Source organism: Panthera onca, chromosome B1 (assembly GCF_046562875.1).
Source record: "Panthera onca isolate mPanOnc1 chromosome B1, mPanOnc1 haplotype 2, whole genome shotgun sequence".
Classification (NCBI taxonomy): Eukaryota; Metazoa; Chordata; class Mammalia; order Carnivora; family Felidae; genus Panthera; species Panthera onca.
The window spans coordinates 92,535,580-92,555,862 of record NC_138342.1 but is presented as its reverse complement, the minus strand read 5'-3'; the positions used below and the strand labels follow the sequence as shown (position 1 = coordinate 92,555,862).

The following is a 20,283-nucleotide window of genomic DNA, read 5'->3' as shown; positions in this document are numbered from 1 at the left end:
TTACAACCCTGGCCCTCCCTCCCATCCTCTGACATCTAAACGGGGAATGAGGTCCGTGTGAGTGTTTCAAAGAACTTTTAAGCACCCGCTCTTCCTTTGTTGGTGGTTTTCAGCTTTTTTCTTTTTAATGTGAAATTCGATTTCGTAACAAATCGTAGCAAATACGACTTAGTCCGAAGGAATTCATTACCGAGGCGCTGGGGGAAGGGGAGTGAGGGGTAAATCCTGAGGTCCTTTGCTATTCTGGTCACCGTCCTCCCCCCGGCGGGTGAGGATAAACACAACCCTAGGGAACAAGGAGTGAAAAGTAGCCCGGAGTTTTCTGGAGCCGAGAAAACCTGTGTTTTTGCGCTTAGGTTACTTTTATCTAACTGAAACTTTACCTATAAGCTTTTGAGCCTCGGACACTGAGTCTTTGTTCTGCATAGGACTGCTGCTGCCACTTAAAGAGATCGCAGATAATGTCCCCGGTTTAAGATCAGTGCTCAATGCACATTAACTTTCTTTCTTCTTTCTTTTTTAAGCTCTGCCTCTAACCTACGGAGGGATCACGCGGCAGTGGGGGGCAGATAAAAGCCCTTTGGCCGAGGGTCACCTCCGTCCTTGTTGTTCACTTGAGAGCAGTGGAGAGGAAAACGGTCCCCACGGGCGGACTTTGGCTTCTGGAGCCGCGGAGCCCAGCGGTCCGGGCCTCCCCGAGCTCCGCCCGGTATGGGGGGAGGGGCGACGGGGGAGGGGGAGGAGGGGACTGGGAGAGGGGATTTGGGGATGGGGGCTGGAAACGCTAACGAGACCTGCTGGGAGGACTTGCGTCTCCTGCAGGTCTAAGAGTGACTTGGGAGAGCGGGATAGAGGAGGCGGACCTGGGCCTAGTTTGCTGGCTGAAATAGAACTCTATTTCGAGGAAATCAATCAGTCTGCAAAAAACAAAAATGGAAGTCGAGGTTTGGGAAGAGTTGTCTCATCCCCAACTTGAGTGGTGCGGGCTTGGGGGCGGAGACTCGGGACTGAGGAGAAGCCCTTTTTCCCACCTCAGCTCCTTTCCCTGGACTTCCAGAAAGAAGAATTACCCTCCTCACCCCCCCTTCTTCCCCACACCCATCCCCGCTCGCCCGCCAACCTTTTTCTGCACCTCTTTTTCCCTTCAAGTGAGAAAAGCCTAGTTCCTGAGCCAGTGGAGTCGGTCCTCTCGCCCCTCCCGCTCCCACGCGGGTCCCCCCTTCAGCCACCGCTACTGCCACCACCTCGGTTCCACTCAATCGATTTTTGCTGCATGTCAACACTTATTACCGGTGAGTGTGAGGGTCTTTTTTCTCCTTCTCTAGGTCTCTTAATGATTTCTGAGCTAGTTGTGTATTAAAGCGCTTAAAGGAACCTTTAAGGTAATCTATAGCATGAACACCACCAGCCTCCGCTAGGGACCAAAGATGGCGAGCCGGAGGTCTGACCCCCAGGAGCCCAGGCCTCGCAGGCCTAAGCCCTCTGCGCGCCCAGAGGCTGGGGCGGGGGGTGCTTGGGGCAGGAACCCCACACTGATAGTTCGCGGTCTCGGGGCTTTCCCCTCCCCCCTCCCCCCAAACAACCACCCCTCACCTGTTACTCTAACCCTTTCTCCCGCCTGCCCTCGGTTTTTAAACTTTTAAAATTCCTGAGGCCTCAAACTCTTCATTCCCCTAGTAGCGAATTCAGACTGGCGGAGACCTAGGAAAAGGTGTATGTGCCCCACGTTTGTCTCAACTTCCTTCCAGGTCCTCAATCTGAGTTTTACTGCCCGCAACTTGGTTAGAAATCTAATTTTAAAAACAATGTTGGGCAACCTGAGCCGTGTAGGCGTCTTGATTTGTAGGTAAATCCTCCCTTCGCCTCCCGGCCCTGCTCTTTCTTCCACCCCCCACCCCTGTCCCGCGAGGTGCTGAAACCCGGGAGTGCCTTTAGGAGTGTAACAACAACAAAAAATAATGAGAAAAAAATGAAGAGCATCTTAAAAGTCCCAGTATTCCTCGAAAGCCCCATAAATTAACCCTGTGAAAAGCAGCGAACTCTTTTAAGGAGAGTCTATAAAAACCTGGCGCGTTCTCCAAGGAGGATAACCTCACCCCCACCCCCACCCCATCCCCCCACCCTCACCCCCACCCCGCGTCGCGAATGTGACCAAACAAAGGTCTGTCCTGCAATCCACATCCTAATCCACGGGCGCCTTCGCCGCCGTCGCCCGGGGCTGGCCAGCCTCCCGCCCGCCGCTCTCCGTCGACGCAGGCAACTTTGGGAGTCCCAGGCTAGCCGATGTAAATTTTTTAGAGAGGGGGAGAAAAAAGGGAGAGGGTGTAATCAGATCAGAGGCCTTTATGAATATAGAGTCCCTATTGATTGATTTATAAACCCCCCGGCAAGCAGCAGTTAATCTAAGCACAGGGGGAAAGCAAGAGACGTGGCTGATTGAGAGAGGAGAGGTCTTGAAGTAAACGGGAGAAATTTCTTGTAGCAGATTTTCAGAAGGAATTTTTAAAAACTATCCTTCCTTCCCCAGTGTCCCTAATCTGACAATTGCATTTTAACTGAACTTGAGAAAGTGATAATTGAGGAAGAGATTTTTAAAAAATAATAATGGGTTAAGTAGAAATCTGATTTTAGATACATAACTAATTTTCCTTTTCAGGTTTTAGCAGACTAAAGCAGGGACATTTTACTCTCATCTTAAAAGTTTATCATCCTGCTTCCCAATCCCCCCACCCCCACCCCCCACGAAGGGAGGCCTTCTCATTGTTAACTTTCTATTTGGAAAGATAGAATCCAGAATTTACTGTGTTTGGGATGCATAACTCCATTCACTTCTGAGTATTTTATGCATTTTATGTAAATGTTGATATTAGATTTTGTTTGAAGATTAGAGAAGGCCTGGAAAACATAAAATATACCATTAAAGATGTATGTAATTCTACTTAATTGCCTTTAAAAAATCATTGCTACTTCTGTTGTAACAACGTATGAACAGTTCAGTGGCAATTGTGGAAAACAGGAGATAGTTGAGGCTTAAGTTACCTAGCCAAAAAAAGTGACTAAAAGAACTATCTAAATTCCTCTTTATAAAAACATTAAAAAAAAAAACCATTTAATGGATGTATGGTAAAGTTGTTTGGTTTCGGAAGGTTGTGTGGGGGGTTGCATTTTTTTTTTTCCTCTCTCTGAAGGGCTAAGAGAAGTTGAGACTCATTGATTTGGTCCTCCCTGAGCCGGGTGTGTGTCTGCACCCTCTGACTTTGATGGATCTTTCCAGACCTAGTTCTCCTGTTCTTCCTGCAAAAATGTTTAAAGTGTCCCCCACCCCAACCTTGCCCTGTCTCTTTCTCCTCCCCCCCCCCCCATCTTCTCTCTCTCCTTTCTTTACCCATTCTAAAGTTTTTTGTCCTTGCTTTTTTCCTGTTCTATCAACTTAGAAAATGGTCCGCTGATGCTGGGACCTCATATACTAAGCAAGGCTAAGGCTTGGTTGGGGTGGTTTCCTTAGAGCCCCAGGACTCTCGACCAATGCTTCCTCTGTCCAGAAGTAGCAAGGCCTTTCTGTCTTCTGCGACAGTTTGCGGCAGGGCAGCGCGGGACCCCCTGGCACGCGGTCCTGGGCAGGAACCTTTATCCTCGTCCCTCTGGGGAGATGGGACCTAGAACTGTCTCAGCTGAGAAGGCAGTGGGGCAGCACATGCAATGTGACGCGGATCCCAGACTAGTGGCAACCCACTTCTTGGACTCTTTCCCCCTTCGGCTTGTGTCAACAACCCCCTCAACTCCGCTTCTCTGGGTTTCGGGGTGGGGCTGCTGAACCCAGTTGAAGTTTGATGGTATCTTTCTCTGTCCTCCGGGATGGACTAGCGGGGCCTTCTCTGTCGTCACTTAACGCGGCTGCTTGCGTTTGGTTACGGACGAGTGTATCTGGCTGATTTCACCAGGAAGTGTGCGGGCACCGGGTAGTGGGAGGGTAGGGGACGCTGATGTGGACAGAGGTAGAGACCCTGCAGGCCATCCCCAGTGCCGAGGAAGGGGCTTTGCCGGCCAGAGCCCAAGGCTACAGACGACAGGTCACTTTGTTAGAAAATAATATAATATCAAACAAACCAATAAAAAAAAAGGAAATTAAAACCCTTCTTCTGCGGGCCTCGGGCGATGTTCATTCGCAGTGTTCTACTAACCTTAGCGCCTCCACCCCTCGCTTAAAATCCGTGAAATCTTAGGAGCCACTCTTATCTGATGAGGCAGGGTCTTGTTTGTTTCTTTGACAGAAAAAAAAAAAAAAAAAAAAAAATCCCGCCTGCGGAATTCTAGGCTGCTGCTCCACGGCATGAAGCTCCCCTCCCCAGCTCGGAACCTCCTTTTCCCGTGCAGCACCCCTCCCCCCCCCCCACCTCTGCCCGCTCCACCTCTGAGCTCCAAGGGATGGCAGTCTGGACATCTGACCAGGACTTTCTGGACCCATGGATTCCGCGGGAGCCACGTGGCCCAACTCTCAGAAGGACTCTAGGTGCCGCCGCTCTACCTGAACTTGCCCCCAAGGGTAGCTTCGCCTTGGGCCTCACTGAAGCGCCTGAACTGTGGATCGGGGACAGCCGTGTCCCACCGCCTTCTATTGACCAGAACAGCTGCTTTATCTTAATGTTCTTTTTTATTTTTTTTAATTTTTTTTGGCCCTGCAACAAGGGGAAAAGGGCGATGGCAAGTCGTGCTGCCTCGCATTACCCTGACGATATTTTCAGAGGCACCCTGAGAAGTGGCGGCCCAGAAGGCAACCTACGCACCTCCGGGGATCCCTTTCGTGTCGCCGCACTAGTGTTTGCACGTCCCCTGGGACAACAAAACGGAATCTAATCCTCAACTGCCGCCGCGCACCCACCTCCCTCCGGCGTCCCCAACCGGCAGCGGCAGGCTGGCGAGCGTCGAAGCCCGGACGCTGGGGCAGCACAGACTCGCCCCCGGGGTCCTTCTGGGGCAAAGTGCCCGCCCTGGCTTCCGCGCACTCGTCGCCCCCGCACGCGCCGCTCCCGACCCCAGCAGCGGCGTCGTGGGCGGTCGGGGCCCAGCCCGAGCGCAGCCTCTTGGCTGCGCCTCGGGGACGCCTGCTGCGCCTCGGCAGCGGACCCGCTGGTTGCTCTGAAGTCTCAGAGGCGGCTTAAGGAGGCCCAGGCCGGAGCAGCGACCCCTCCCGCACCCCCACCACTTCTCTCCTCACCCTCTCTTGGGCTTCTGTGCCTTCATTCCCGAGCGGCCATATACCTTGAGTGGGTCATTCCTGCCTGCCTCCCTAGAGCTGCCTTTCGAAGCCCTAGGGTTGAACATTAACCAGCCGGAGCTATAGAGTGGGGTAAAACGTTACATATAAAAATGAATCATCTATCCGATCCTGGGAGCGAGGACCTATAGAGAGCTCCGCGCCTGGAGCTGCCCGGCTACGTCCCCGGCCCAATGCACAGACCCTTCTGGCATCCACTTCCTAGGGACCATTGAGCCGCCCGCGGCTGAGGGTGGGTGGAGGCGGGGAGAATGGGGGTTATCGAACCTGCCGTTCTCCTTGAGTGGCCTGATGTTTAAGCTTTCTAACGCAAGCGAATTTCCTTTCCTTTTACACTTGAGGTATACAGGTCTGGAGCAGCCTTTCCTATCTTAGCAAAGTTAGTGGGAGTACCTGAGGTTCTAGGAGGGGACGCTGCCCACAGGGTCGAGAACCCAGGCTGGTCGGTCGACTCTGGGAATCGGCCGCCAGCCCTGGCGCTCCCGATGGACCCTGAAAGGCAGGCTGGGCGGGTAGAGAGTGGAGCCGGAGCTCTGCAAGCCCAGGTTGGAGCCTGAGGGGCGGCGCACGGTGGGCGGCGCAAGGGGCGGGGGTGGGGGGTGGGGGGGTCTGGCCGGGAGGCTGAGCCCGTGCGCTTGCCCCGGCCAGCTGTCCTGCTGAAATCCCAGGCTCAGGTCGCACTCCCATCCCCCCTCGCCTGGGCCCTGCCTGTTTCCGATTCTGATTTTTTTTTTTTTTTAAACATTAAGTACTGACTAAACCCACTTGCCCAGTCAAATACACAGAATTTATGAAAAGATAACAGCGGGGAAAGAGTTCAAGAGAGCGCACGTCCTCAGTTCTTATGCCCTCACCTGGAATCATTAGCAACCCGTGGTGCTTGGTAAATCCCTGAATAGAAAGGTGATTCCGTTTGTGTATCTCTCGCTCCCTCTGTCTAACCTCTCCATTCCCCTCTCTCCCATTCAAGAAAAGAGATAAAGTTAGGTGCTAGCAAGAGAAAGCTGTAATGTTATAGAAAGCTTTCAGGAGTTGCCAATCAACCTGCAGAGTAATTGTACTTCTTAAGATGATTGGTTTATTTCTATCCATAGTGGCTGCTTTACTCAAAATGTGGTGCCTGGCCCATAATAACCTCTGAATAAAGATTTCTTTAACAGGTAACACCCCCTACTTCTTACCCACACCTTGGAGTCTATCTCTAACCTGTTCATTGAAGCAGCGTAATTTTTACTGAGAGCATTCACCCAAATCTTTGTACTTAGGGGTGTGAGGAAGTGGCTGTGGTGGTGTGCATATTTGGTGTGAGCTGTGCATCATGCCATTACTCTCATGGTCATGCTTTAGCTTCTTAAAAAACTACTTCTTCTCTAGTGTGTTTATAGCCTGTACAGCAATTGTGAGAATTTCTGGCAGGAGGTAGAGACCGACAACAGTGACATTCAGGGGACAAGATTTCAGAGACTCAGCAGGCATCAAGCATGTGATGAATACCATATATTTGTATTAGTGGGATATTAGTTCCAGGAGAAATGACTTTGAGTGTAAGATGTAATTACAGAATGTTCCTCACTTCATGTAATGTCAATGCTCTGCCTTCGGAGCACACAGTATTCTATGTGATTCCCAAAGAGCAACACAACCCAAGATTGTCATCACCCAACTGTGTGCTATCCCACTTCTCCAAGAAAAATAGAATGGACTCAACTGTTCTACCAGTTAGCTCCCCAGAGGGAATGAACACATCAAGGCAAAGAAATAAAAAGAGAGATGAGTCACACTCAGTTGGCCCACAGTGACTTACAGACACAGAGAAACATAGGTGGAAAAAGGACATTTACTTTTAAAGGTGCAGGTAGCTGGGGAAAGGGATAAGATAGAGAGTATTGCAGTGTTCACTCAAACTGTCTTCTCCCCCATCAAATTACCATGTTATCTGACACTCTCAATCTATTTGTGTCCTGGGTAACAGTTTGACCAAGAGGTCATAGACGAGAGGGCTTGGGTGATTGGAAACAAGTTTGACAAGAAAGGAATCTGGGTGGGGTGCCACCGTGGAGGTGGAAAGATGAGGCCACCGTGGCTGCAGCAGCCTGGGAGCCCCAAGTCTCTGCTGGACTCTGCATTCACATGCAATGCCTCATCAGAGACCAGAGAGGAAGAGCTATCCACACAACTTTATGGACAGGAGAAGCTTATGTCTCTCTCTTCACAGCCCTTGTCTTTATCTTCTCTTTATTTCCTGTCACCCTCATTTCCTCCTTCTCCTTTTGCTCTTTTCCACCTCAGTTGGCTCTCTCCAGAATTCTGGCTGCTCTTGGGGTTATCCTCTACCTGGCTCCTCTTTTGAATCAAGGCTTTAGATTGTTTGTAGTGTTTACAACTCCAGATATGAAAAGTTGTTTTATCCAATCAATAGCCTGCTTGTAAACTATGTGTATTCATAAATATAGGGTGCTTGTATGAACAATAAAGGTGTCAGGGCCAATAAGTAAAACATGCAACATTGGAATATGTCTTTTCATAGCAACAGAGGGACTGCGAACATTCTTTTACAAAGCCCCATTGAAGACTGGATATCCTGGAAGGGTCAGTGAACACACTCCTTTAATCCCAGGAAGCATCACCCTTGGCATTATGACCAGCAAGGTGGTAAATCTCAGTTCAGTTTACTACTCTCAACTTGGAAGCTCCTCTTCTGCCTGAAACCACCACCTGTAGGCTTGGACACGTTCTCAAAATTATGTGTTCTAAAAGAGCAAAGATACAGTTGGGTGTGGAGTTTATGTGCTAACATGAGTTTCTTTCTGCATCTTTCCGTATAAAGGTACTTGTTTTTCTTGTACTATATCCTATTGTTATTGGCTCAGCAGTATTTTTTTGGTGATTTTCCTGCCTTTTATGGTTGGAAAGCACCTTCATTGTCATCCTCCATTTTCAGATTAGAACTTAATAGAACGTTGTCTTTCTCCATAGAAGATTTGTCCCATTACCATCCTTCTTTGATTCCTTTTCCTTTGTAACTTCTTCCAACATCTCTTTTAGGGATAATTCTAAATCTCACAATTCTCTTCCTTTTTACTTTTTAAATTTCATTTCTGGGCACTTAGTGTTCCCATACCTTAAACCTCTAGATTACTCCTTTGTCAATTACCATGTGGGATGTATTACTATGAGTTGAGATTTGGGACTTATTTTCTTTTAAGCTTTTTGTGGGAGCCTGGAACAATACTTGCTAAGTAGTAGATGTTCAATAAATGCCTACTGATCAATTGGTAGAATTAAAACTTTTGTCCACAAAAATTAAAGTTCAAAGATTAAAATCTATAGAAATAGCATGAATTAAATCTCAGATTATTTCTAATTCATTTCTTTCTTTTTTAATGTTCATTTTTGAGAGAGAGAGAGAGAGCGTGAGCTGCAGAGGGTCAGAGAGAGAGGGAGACACAGAATCTGAAGCAGGCTCCAGGCTCTGAGCTGTCAGCACAGAGCCCAACGTGGGGCTTGAACTCATGAACCATGAGATCATGACCTGAGCTGAAGTCAGCGCTTAGCCAACCGAGCCACCAAGGCACCCCAACTCTAATTCATTTCTAATTTTCTCTCAACAAATCAGATATGTGAAAGAATTCCATAGTAGAAATTTCATCGTGATCTTTTTTTTTTTTATCATCACTACTATCATTTTTATTACATCAGAGCATTTTTAGGATAATGAATCAAATCATTCATCATTTTTAGGATGATAGTCAGGGCTTGTAAGATACTGGAAAAATTTTAATGTTTCTTAATAAATAGCATGGAGAATGTGTGTGGTGAGGGAGACACTAAGGAGATGTGTATGTGGTGGTTGGAGGAGGGGGGCACATAGATGACGGATGTATCCAGCTTATAATGTCAGGAAGTAGAATCATGTTACTAGTTAAGGTATTATGATCTCCAATCTTCACAATTACTTAACGCACTTAACAATTTCACTCTTTATAATAAATAGTAAAACATAGTGCTTCACAATATACAATAGACAAATTTCTTTTTTTCATTTTTATAGTTAGAGATAAGGAACTTGAGAAATTAAGTTAAACTGTTAGTCAACCCCAGAACAACAAAAAAGTATTAACCCGATCAGACTCTCACTAACGTCATAGACCAAACAAACCACAGTTATTTTTATTTCTGCTAATTGTTGCCCCCACAAACCTCCAATATTTTTGATTAATTTATTGGTGGCAAAATATTCCCTAGATCACTTACCCTATCCACTCCCACTTGCCAACTGCTATCGTAAACAATAAATACATTTCGCCAGAACAGTAGGAAGATTGTCATTACCTTTGATGAGACAAGTATGAAGCATTTAATAATTCTTGTTACATACAAGAAAAAAATGTTTTACCTTATTATGCTAAAAAAAAGCAAACAAACATACATATGAACAAACAAATATATAAATGGGGAGGCTGAAATGACAGAGAGTTACAATAAGGTGAGTTTTACGGTGCCTATATGGCTTTCGAAACCACCATCTCTACGTCCCTGCCCTGCTGTTCTTTAGAAGAACGCTCTAGACTAGATGGCTGAAGATTCAAAAAATCAAGGGGGAAGATGACTGGGAAACTATACGATGTGATAGGCAAATTACCTTTGATTGGTTCAGGCACTCTAATCATCAATTAAAAAAATGATCTATACACTCAAGAAACAATGGGCCAATATTATTCTCACAGTACTTTAAATATATTTTTTCCATTATATTTTGACCTGATTTTATATATAATCTTTTCTAAATGTAACTATAAGGTGATGCAAAAGATCATCTGAGTTACTGAATATTTATAGGAGCTACGTACTGCGCTAAGCGTTTTTCACATATTATCTCAATCAGTTCTCATAACAATCCTATAAAATAGATACTGTTATGTTTTTATTTGTCAGATGAGGAAACTGATGCTCAGAAGTGACTTGATTCAGGATGCCTGGCCAGTGAGTGGCCAGGACCAGGCCTAGAATAGGACTCAAACCAGGCACAGTCTGACAAATCAGGCCAATCTAAACAAATGACCACTGTAAAAGAATTCAGTCTTCTGTACCACTTTCTGTTGATGTCATTAGAAAATGTCATTCATAAAAGACATACAGATTAAGGAAATATATTAAGAGTGCTATGAAAATAATGTTGCCTAGTTTATGAAATGATTAGTGTTTGAAAAAAATGATGATTATAGTAACTGAGACCATTAATGGTAACGTTATTCTACTCTTCTGTGTGTGTCTCAAAGCACGTTTCTCAGACTAAAGTAATAGGTATAACCTCTTAAGCTATTTTGAAGTGTGACATTTTATTATTTTTAATTTTTTTTAAATTCTTTATTTATATTTGAGATTGACACAGAGTGTGAGCAGGGGAAGGAAAGAGAGAGAGGGAGACACAGAATGTGAAATAGGCTCCAGACTCTGAGCTGTCAGCAAAGAGCCCAACACGGGGCTCGAATTCGCAAATCGTGAGATCGTGACCTGAGACGAAGTCGGATGCTCAACTGACTGAGCCACCCAGGTGCCCCTATTATTATTATTTTTAAAGTAATCTCTACCTCCAATATGGAGATTGAACTCATATCCCAACATCAAGAGTTGCATGTTCTACTGACTGAGTCAGCCAGGTTCCCTTGAACTATGACATTTTAGATATGATAGGAAACGGAGCAAACTGTTGCTAATATTAAAGAAAGAATTTACACACACACACACACACACACACACACACACACACACACACACCAGTTGGCATATGATGAAATGATTTTTCCTTGGTCTTGTACGTTATGACCTGCTTTCTCCTTTCTTGCCTCTCCTCACCCTCCATTGTCCCTTTCAATGCTAACTCTAGGTATCAGCTTAGATATCCCTGGAAAAGGCTTCCCTGACATCTTAGCATTGGATTAGGTCAAGGTGCCCCTCCTGTATGCTCACATACCTGTAAAAAAGCATATAACACACTTCCATGAACTTAACACTTTTGAAGATTATAGGTCAGTTACTTTTTAGAATGTTTTTCAGTTTAGGGTGTGTGTGTGTGTGTGTGTGTGTGTGTGTGTGTGTGTGATATTTTCCTGTGATTAGATTCCAATTACATATCTTCTATGATATTCAGAAATATCACAGAAGTGATGCTGTGTTCTTAGGCACACAATGCCTGCTTAAAATTTCATGATGTTACATTGCTTATTTGGTTTAGGTGACATCAGCTAGCTTCTCTATTGTATTATTACATCTCCTCTCTTTGTAGTTAGTATTTCACAAGCATGAAGTGTTTCTTTACAGTGAGAAACTGAAGCCTCCTGCCAACAGCCATGTATGTGAGCTTGGAAGTGGATTCTCCAACTCTCTAGATGACTGCAGCCCTGGTCACTAACTTCACCCCAAGCCTGAGCTGCTCCGAGATCCCTGACCCTCAAAACTGAGTGAAATAAATATTTATTGTGTCAACAAGTTAAATTTTGAGTAATTTGTTACATTGCAATATGTAACTAATCCACTACATACAGACTTCCTATCTTCCAAAAGTTTCTGTCACTTTTTATCTTTTATAGTCCTCCCACTTCTTTGCACTTAAGGGTTCTCTCTCTCCCCCCACCCTACCATTTTAATAGCATTTGGGGGGAAAAATAGAGATACATCTATTTGATCTGCCATTTTTTTTGTTTATTTATTTATTTTGAGAGAAACAGAGGCAGCACAAGTGGGGGAGGGGCAGCGAAAGAGGGAGACAGAATCTCAAGTTGGCTCCATGCTGCCAGCATAGAGCCCGATGCAGGGCTCAAACCCACAAACTGTGAGGTTATGACCCCAGCCTAAACCAAGAGTGGGACACTTAACCAACTGAGCTACCCAGACACCACTTGATGTGACGAAATTTTACCAGAAGTCCAAGGAGGGGAATCTTAAGCACAGCTTTGAAGGAGGGAAAGGATAGGACTCAGTGATGCTGTTTAAGAAAAACATTTGAGGGGCGCCTGGGTGGCTCAGTCGGTTGAGCGCCGACTTCGGCTCAGGTCACGGTCTCGAGGTCCGTGTGTTCGAGCCCCGCATCGGGGCCCTGTGCTGACAGCTCAGAGCCCGGAGCCTGTTTCAGATTCTGTGTCTCCCTCTCTCTGACCCTCCCCCATTCATTCTCTGTCTCTCTCTGTCTCAAAAATAAATAAACGTTAAAAAAAAATTTTTAAAGAAAAAAAAAAGAAAAACATTTGAGTTAGAAGAAATATGAGATAGACACTCTGAGACAAAAAAATAAACTTACAGAAAATAAGAAGCAACTGAAAATGATATTTTACTTCATATTTAATAAATAAGATTCTGAGTTTTAAAAGTATAATTTAAGAATATTTCTTTTGTCTGCCCAGCACTGCTCTCCTTCTGGAGACAGAAGTGTCTTCTTTTTGGAGGAAATGCTCTTTTCTTTACTTAAACTGTATTGTTCTAGTGGAGGCTGCCAATTATAGAAATGGTCTCTCTCTTCACAAGAGGAGGCATACGACCTAGGCCAGCCCTTTGGTCCCTCTCTGGGAGTTTTCAAGTGGGATTTAGAAAGAAGTAGTCCTTTCATAAAGAGATATCAAAAGCGAGGTTCTCAAGGGCAGAATGTTGCTGTCTCTGGTAAGACAGAAAGCTGACTCAGAGAGAAGCACGGATGACAGCTGGATGGAGAGAGAGTCTAGCCTGTCTAGAGTCCCTGTTGCTTGTTCCTTGAGGTCCGTGCCCTTCCTGAGATTTTGGTACTCAGGTCAGTATTTACTTCCTGTTTTGCCCGTCTAAAATTGGGTTTCTGTTACTTGCAGCCAAAAGAATTCTTGCTTCAGTAGAGTGTCCCTTTTCCCACCCCCATAAATGTCTTCTTCCTTGAGGAGAGCAGAAGAAAGTGCTTTAGGAACCATGATTTAAGATGGTTTTGGGGGATCCTCAGAGGCATCAGTGTAAGAAGAAAACTCTCATCTTCTAGTGCCCTCTGCTAACACTGCCTGTAGAGTATTTAAGTGGTGAAGGAGAATTGGGTACACACACACACACACACACACACACACACACACGTTAAGTTTTTTTGCCAACACGATAATATTTATTGAAAGTCTATTATATTTCAGGCACTTTTACAAACATCTGTTCTGCATTAGTCCAAGAAACTAGATTTTTCATACTGTTCCTAATTATAGATGAGATAATACCTTTAAAGGTAAAAGATGTCAAATATTACTTTTTCCAGAAAGAAAAAGCTATGAGCAAAGACTCTCATTCTGTTCACCTTTCTAAACCTCCGCCAGGTTTAACCATTATTTGGATGTCTCTTTCGCTCTCATAGTGAAAGGCTATCCCAAGCAACTTAAAACAAGATTTCAAATGTAAGTGGTATCACAGTACTACTATTCGATTTGTTTCTAAAGACATTTTGAGAAAGATTATAAAAAATGAACAAAAACCCAAATCAACTATAACTAAATAGTGTGACTTGCCTTGAAACTCTAGCTTTATTCCTATACGTTTGTTTTCTCCAAAGAAACTGTCTGAAACAAGTCAGTCCAAATCTATATAAACAGACTTAAGTTTGGGAGAGCTGTGATGCTAAAGGCATTAATTCCACATTTGATTATTACTTTGAAACTTGGACAATTAGTGCTTGTCCAGTAATTTCTCATGTGTTTTCACCCCACCTTGTTCTTCCTGGGGGAAAATGGTTACAACAGTTTAGAGCTCTTTTCTGAAGAAATTTCCACACTGGCAAAGGTACCAACTTTTCACTTTCATAGTGGGTGGTCTGGCACAGAAACTCCCCAGTGGCTGAGAATCTGGAGCCTGGCTGGGCCTCCCATAAGCTACAGTATTAAACATTTTTATATGTAATTTAAGATGTGAACTACTATAATTAAAAATAAATAATTAGGTTTTTCCCATTAGAAAATTGTAAGAAATTCTCAGTGTATTCTGTAGAGTTAAGACTGTAAGTCTGTATCAAAAATTAATCTTTTTCTTGCTCATTTAAAAAAAGTACTATCTTGATTTCTTCCTTTGTTCTTCCATTTTTTATCCTGTCTTCTATACCCTTCTAATGTTTTTCTTAATTATTAAATATATATGCATATTTAAATTACAATTCATAATGTTCTTGTGTTCTAAATAGTTCATTTATTTAATAAAAAGTTATCAAACACTTCTTCAAACACAATAGAAGATAGGAAGGTAATAATTATTTATTAAGATAAGTGCATTATACTCAACACCTTGGGAATGATGACAAATCTGTGAGATCGGCATTCATTTCCACCTTACAGATAAAGAAACTGAGATGCCAAGAGATTAGTTGATTTGCTGCAAATCATGTACCTAGAAACTGGTAAAACCAAGTTTAAATCTGGTATCATTTGATTTCTAAAGGTTTTTCTCTTGACCATACTATACTGTTTTCCTATTCACCACCCCAAATCAATGTATACTACTTACCAGCTCATTCCATGATGGTTCCAACTCAGGAACAACCACGTCTAACAAAAGTAGATTTGCTAAATACTACACATGGAATGATATAACCTATGCTCTCAGGGAGCTGAAAACATGTAAGAAGAGATAAATCATGTAAGCATATAACTGAAACCTAACTTAGAATTCAGTAGGTACCTTAGGAGTGGTACAAAGTACCTCAGACTTTCAGAAAAGAGTGAGAATACTTCTGGCTGGGAGGATTGAAGCATCATGTCTGAGATATCTTTTGATTTTTGTTTTGAAAGATGGGCAAAGCTTTAACAGAAGTGAAAGGAGAGCATTTCAGGTACAGGAAAAAGTGCAGTAGAGATTTAATGGTAGATCTGTGATGAGTTTAGTGGACAGAATAATCTACTGTGTCAAAGTAAAGGAAGTAAGACTGGAAAGCTAAATTTTGTTTTATTTATTTTTTTAATATATGAAATTTATTGTCAAATTGGTTTCCATACAACACCCAGTGCTCATCCGAAAAGATGCCCCCTTCAATACCCATCACCTACCCTCCCCTCCCTCCCACCCCCATTAACCCTCAGTTTGTTCTCAGTTTTTAAGAGTCTCTTATGCTTTGGCTCTCTCCCACTCTAACCTCTTTTTTTTTTTCCTTCCCCTCCCCCATGGGTTTCTGTTAAGTTTCTCAGGATCCACATAAGAATGAAAACATATGGTATCCGTCTTTCTCTGTATGGCTTATTTCACTTAGCATCACACTCTCCAGTTCCATCCACGTTGCTACAAAGGGCCATATTTCATTCTTTCTCATTGCCACATAGTACTCCATTGTGTATATAAACCACAATTTCTTTATCCATTCATCAGTTGATGGACATTTAGGCTCTTTCCATAATTTGGCTATTGTTGAGAGTGCTGCTATAAACATTGGGGTACAAGTGCCCCTATGCATCAGTACTCCTGTATCTCTTGGGTAAATTCCTAGCAGTGCTATTGCTGGGTCATAGGGTAGGTCTATTTTTAATTTTCTGAGGAACCTCCACACTGCTTTCCAGAGCGGCTGCACCAGTTTGCATTCCCACCAACAGTGCAAGAGGGTTCCCGTTTCTCCACATCCTCTCCAGCATCTATAGTCTCCTGATTTGTTCATTTTGGCCACCCTGACTGGCGTGAGGTGATATCTGAGTGTGGTTTTGATTGGTATTTCCCTGATGAGGAGCGACGTTGAGCATCTTTTCATGTGCCTGTTGGCCATCCGGATGTCTTCTTTAGAGAACTGTCTATTCATGTTTTCTGCCCATTTCTTCACTGGGTTATTTGTTTTTCAGGTGTGGAGTTTGGTGAGCTCTTCATAGATTTTGGATACTAGCCCTTTGTCCGATATGTCATTTGCAAATATCTTTTCCCATTCCGTTGGTTGCCTTTTAGTTTTGTTGGTTGTTTCCTTTGCTGTGCAGAAGCTTTTTATCTTCATAAGGTCCCAGTAGTTCATTTTTGATTTTAATTCCCTTGCCTTTGGGGATGTGTCAAGTAAGAAATTGCTATGGCTGAGGTCAGAGAGGTCTTTTCCTGCTTTCTCCTCTAAGGTTTTGATGGTCTCCTGTCACACATTCAGGTCCTTTATCCATTTTGAGTTTATTTTTGTGAATGGTGTGAGAAAGTGGTCTAGTTTCAACCTTCTGCATGTTGCTGTCCAGTTCTCCCAGCACCATTTGTTAAAGAGACTGTCTTTTTTCCATTGGATGTTCTTTCCTGCTTTGTCAAAGATGAGTTGGCCATACGTTTGTGGGTCTAGTTCTGGGGTTTCTATTCTATTCCATTGGTCTATGTGTCTGTTTTTGTGCCAATACCATGCTGTCTTGATGATTACAGCTTTGTAGTAGAGGCTAAAGTCTGGGATTGTGATGCCTCCTGCTTTGGTCTTTTTGGTTCCATATGAATTTTAGGATTGCTTGTTCTAGTTTCGAGAAGAATGCTGGTGCAATTTTGATTGGGATTGCATTGAATGTGTAGATAGCTTTGGGTAGTATTGACATTTTGACAATATTTATTCTTCCAATCCTTGAGCACGGAATGTTTTTCCATTTCTTTATATCTTCTTCAATTTCCTTCATAAGCTTTCTATAGTTTTCAGCATACAGATCTTTTACATCTTTGGTTAGATTTATTCCTAGGTATTTTATGCTTCTTGGTGCAATTGTGAATGGGATCAGTTTCTTTATTTGTCTTTCTGTTGCTTCATTATTAGTGTATAAGAATGCAACTGATTTCTGTACATTTTGTATCCTGCAACTTTGCTGAATTCATGTATCAGTTCTAGCAGACTTTTGGTGGAGTCTACCGGATTTTCCATGTATAATATCATGTCATCTGCAAAACGTGAAAGCTTGACTTCATCTTTGCCAATTTTGATGCCTTTGATTTCCTTTTGTTGTCTGATTGCTGATGCTAGCACTTCCTACACTATGTTAAAAAACAGTGGTGAGAGTGGACATCCCTGTCGCATGGAAAGCGAAATTTTAGCTAGAATGTGTAGGACATTGAAAATTAGACTCAGAAGTTTGGAGTTAATTGTGTAGGCACTGAGTAGATGGGAGTGAGGTTTTTAAGCAGAGTAACGAATGGATAGATGCTGTGCTTTAGTAAGTTAATATGTACCCACACTGCAAGAAGAACTAAAAGGTTTAAACTGGGGTATGGTAGAGATAAAGGAAAAGGTAGAGTTGAGAAAGCTAGCCAAAAGACTACTTTGGATGAGAGGGATAAGGGAAAGGACAAATTCAACAAACTTAAAGTTTTTGAGTTTATGTGATTGACTGAATGATGAGTCCATTAGCAGAAATAGGGAAATGCTATTCATTTAAAGAACAGTTTCCTAAGTTAGGAGAACAAGAAAAGGAATCATGGTAAGGCACATAGTGAGAAGTACAGTTTTGGAATCTCAAAATTAGGAAGAACAGATTTTCCTGGTAGAGAATTCAACAGTTGACATGTTCAACCAAGATTGATCTTACTGAAAAGGTGAATTGATAGCCATCTATCATGGTTGTAAGGCAGTCAAAAGCTTGCTCAAAATTTTTTATTTATTTATCAACTGTATCAGAAAATCCACATTATTAGATGCCCTAATATGGATTCGGACATTGACAACAAAAGGTCCGTAAATGTTTTAGATAGTTCAACTTCTTCCTTACCAAAAATAGTTAAATTTTGATTGAATAGAGGGAGATTGAAAAAGATTCTCATCTTGGAACATTGAGGGAGGACTTCAGTAGGGTAGTTGGTACAGGCAAGAGGAACTGCGTACCAAGAAATTTTGGAGAGGGGAATTCATGATCTGTTAATCATTTATTAACTAATTCACCAGTTAAAAAGTATTTGTTAAGGATCTATGAGCTTGGAGCATTTTGCTAAGTCCAGTGAGAGAAAAAAATTACAAATACATTGTTTCTGTTCTTAAGGAGTTTAGTGAGGAAAGGATAATGAATTTATCATACCTCATAATTTTGCCAAAGGTTGATAATTTGTGCACAGTAAGCTATCAAATCACTTATATTTTTCAGGTTTTCAAACTAGAGAATTTAAAACATTGTACTCCTCAGTTCTCACTTCTTGAGGATTTTGCCTAATTGGTCAATCTTTCAAAATATATTAGAACTCCTGGGGCACCTGGGTGGCTCAGTCGATTAAGTGGCCGACTTCGGCTCAGGTCATGATCTCACAGTCCGTGAGTTCTAGCCCTGCATCGGGCTCTGTGCTGACAGCTCAGAGCCTGGAGCCTGTTTCAGATTCTGTGTCTCCCTCTCTCTGACCCTCCCCCGTTCATGCTCTGTCTCTCTCTGTCTCAAAAATAAATAAACGTTAAAAAAAATTAAAAAAAAATATAATAGAACTCCTGATGAAGTTGGAGCTGCCCACTGTTTAGCATACTGCACAAGAAAAAATGGACCCCTATTTATATTTGACAGAAAAGGAATTAAATGTATGTGTCATTTCTATAACGGTGCAGGTGAAGATATGTGTACTTATTTTATCAACTGAACATATAAATAGGCCTAGAGACACGCTTAGTAACATTTTTATCAGTGAATTACATCTTTAAAATTCCATAATCTATCATACTTATCAAGAATTCAAAGCTGTGGAGTGTTGTTGATATGGCAGAATTAAAATTCAAAAAAGATCTGAAAAGGTTGGAATACAGAATTGAAACTGCAATTGGAGTTTAATGATAGATATAGGTAATTTTTGGATTAAAAAAATCAATAAATGTAGGGGCGCCTGGATGGCTCGGTTAGTTAAGCGACCGACTTCAGCTCAAGTCATGATCTCGCAGTTTGTGAGTTTGAGCCCCACGCCGGGCTCTGTGCTGACAGCTCTGAGCCTGGAGCCTGCTTCGGATTCTGTGTCTCCCTCTCTCTCTGCCCCTCCCCCGCTCACACTCTGTGTCTCTCTATCTCTCAATAATAAATAAATGTTAAAAATTTTTTTAATCAATAAATGCCCAAATGGATGAAGCTGGCTTAATAGAAACTCCTAAAAATTAAATTATCAAAGATTTTAGTGGATGCAGTAGCCAGCCTTCATGATGAACCCAATGATTCTAGGCTCCTATAATTGCCATCTTCTTGCAGTCCCCTCCCACAATGAATAAAATTAACCTACATAGCTAACAGGATATTTGTGGAAATGATGATATGTGTCTTCCAAGGCTAGAAAACAAGGATAGTTTTAATATAGTGGCAGAAAGTTAAGTAACACTGTCACCTGAAGTGATGTGGGAACTAGAAAATATATCTAACACATTGGATGACCTAGTGAAGGAATTTTCAGTCACAGTGTTCAAGGTGCTGCTTGATTTCTTCTTGCTGTTTATAGTCAAATATAGGAATGAGGGGGAAAAGCTAAAGGCAGGGCTGTTAAGCAAAATAATAATAATAATAACAATAATAATAATAATAATAATAATAATAATAAAAATAGCCAAGACTTGTTAGTCTTGGAAATTGCCAGCTTCTCAAGATGGGAAACTGCTAAAACAAAGAAATAATTTCTTCTTCTTCTTCTTCTTCTTCTTCTTCTTCTTCTTCTTCTTCTTCTCCTCCTTCTTCTTCTCCCTCTCCTTCTCCTTCTCCTTCTCCTTCTTCTTTGTTTGTTTTAATTTACTTAAGTAATTGCTACACCCAAAATGGGACTTGAACTCATGACTTGGGGATCAAGGGTTGACTGTTATTCCAACTGAGCCATCCAGACACCCCCAAAGAAATGGTTTCTGAGCAAAGATCAAGTCCAGGCACTTCCAGGCAATTGTGGAAAAATTGAGGGTAAGGTTGTAAAATTCTTTGCTAAGATCTTAGAAAGATCTAAGGTTATGCCTCAAGACAGCCATCCAGTCAGACATGAGGGCTTCTAGATTAAGTCCCTAGAAATCTCAGTGATGTCAGTCCTTCAGCAATCTCAGCAGAAACCCTAAGTAGAGAAGGGCTATCTCAAATACATCTGCAGGTGTGGCTTTTGATAATGGAGTAAAC

General features: G+C 42.7%; 1 long non-coding RNA gene across 2 annotated transcripts; it reads left to right on the top strand.

Moving 5' to 3' along the window:
- The first annotated feature begins 202 nt into the window (after positions 1–202).
- LOC132692196 (uncharacterized) lies at positions 203–11,770 on the top strand. Of its 2 annotated transcripts, XR_013555182.2 has the most exons (3): positions 203–709; positions 1,150–1,292; positions 11,597–11,770. It is a non-coding gene; the product is annotated as an uncharacterized LOC132692196 (long non-coding RNA). The 2 variants fall into 2 exon arrangements; XR_013555181.1 differs by lacking the exon at positions 203–709 and having other exon boundaries at positions 952–1,292.
- The last annotated feature ends 8,513 nt before the right edge of the window (positions 11,771–20,283 follow it).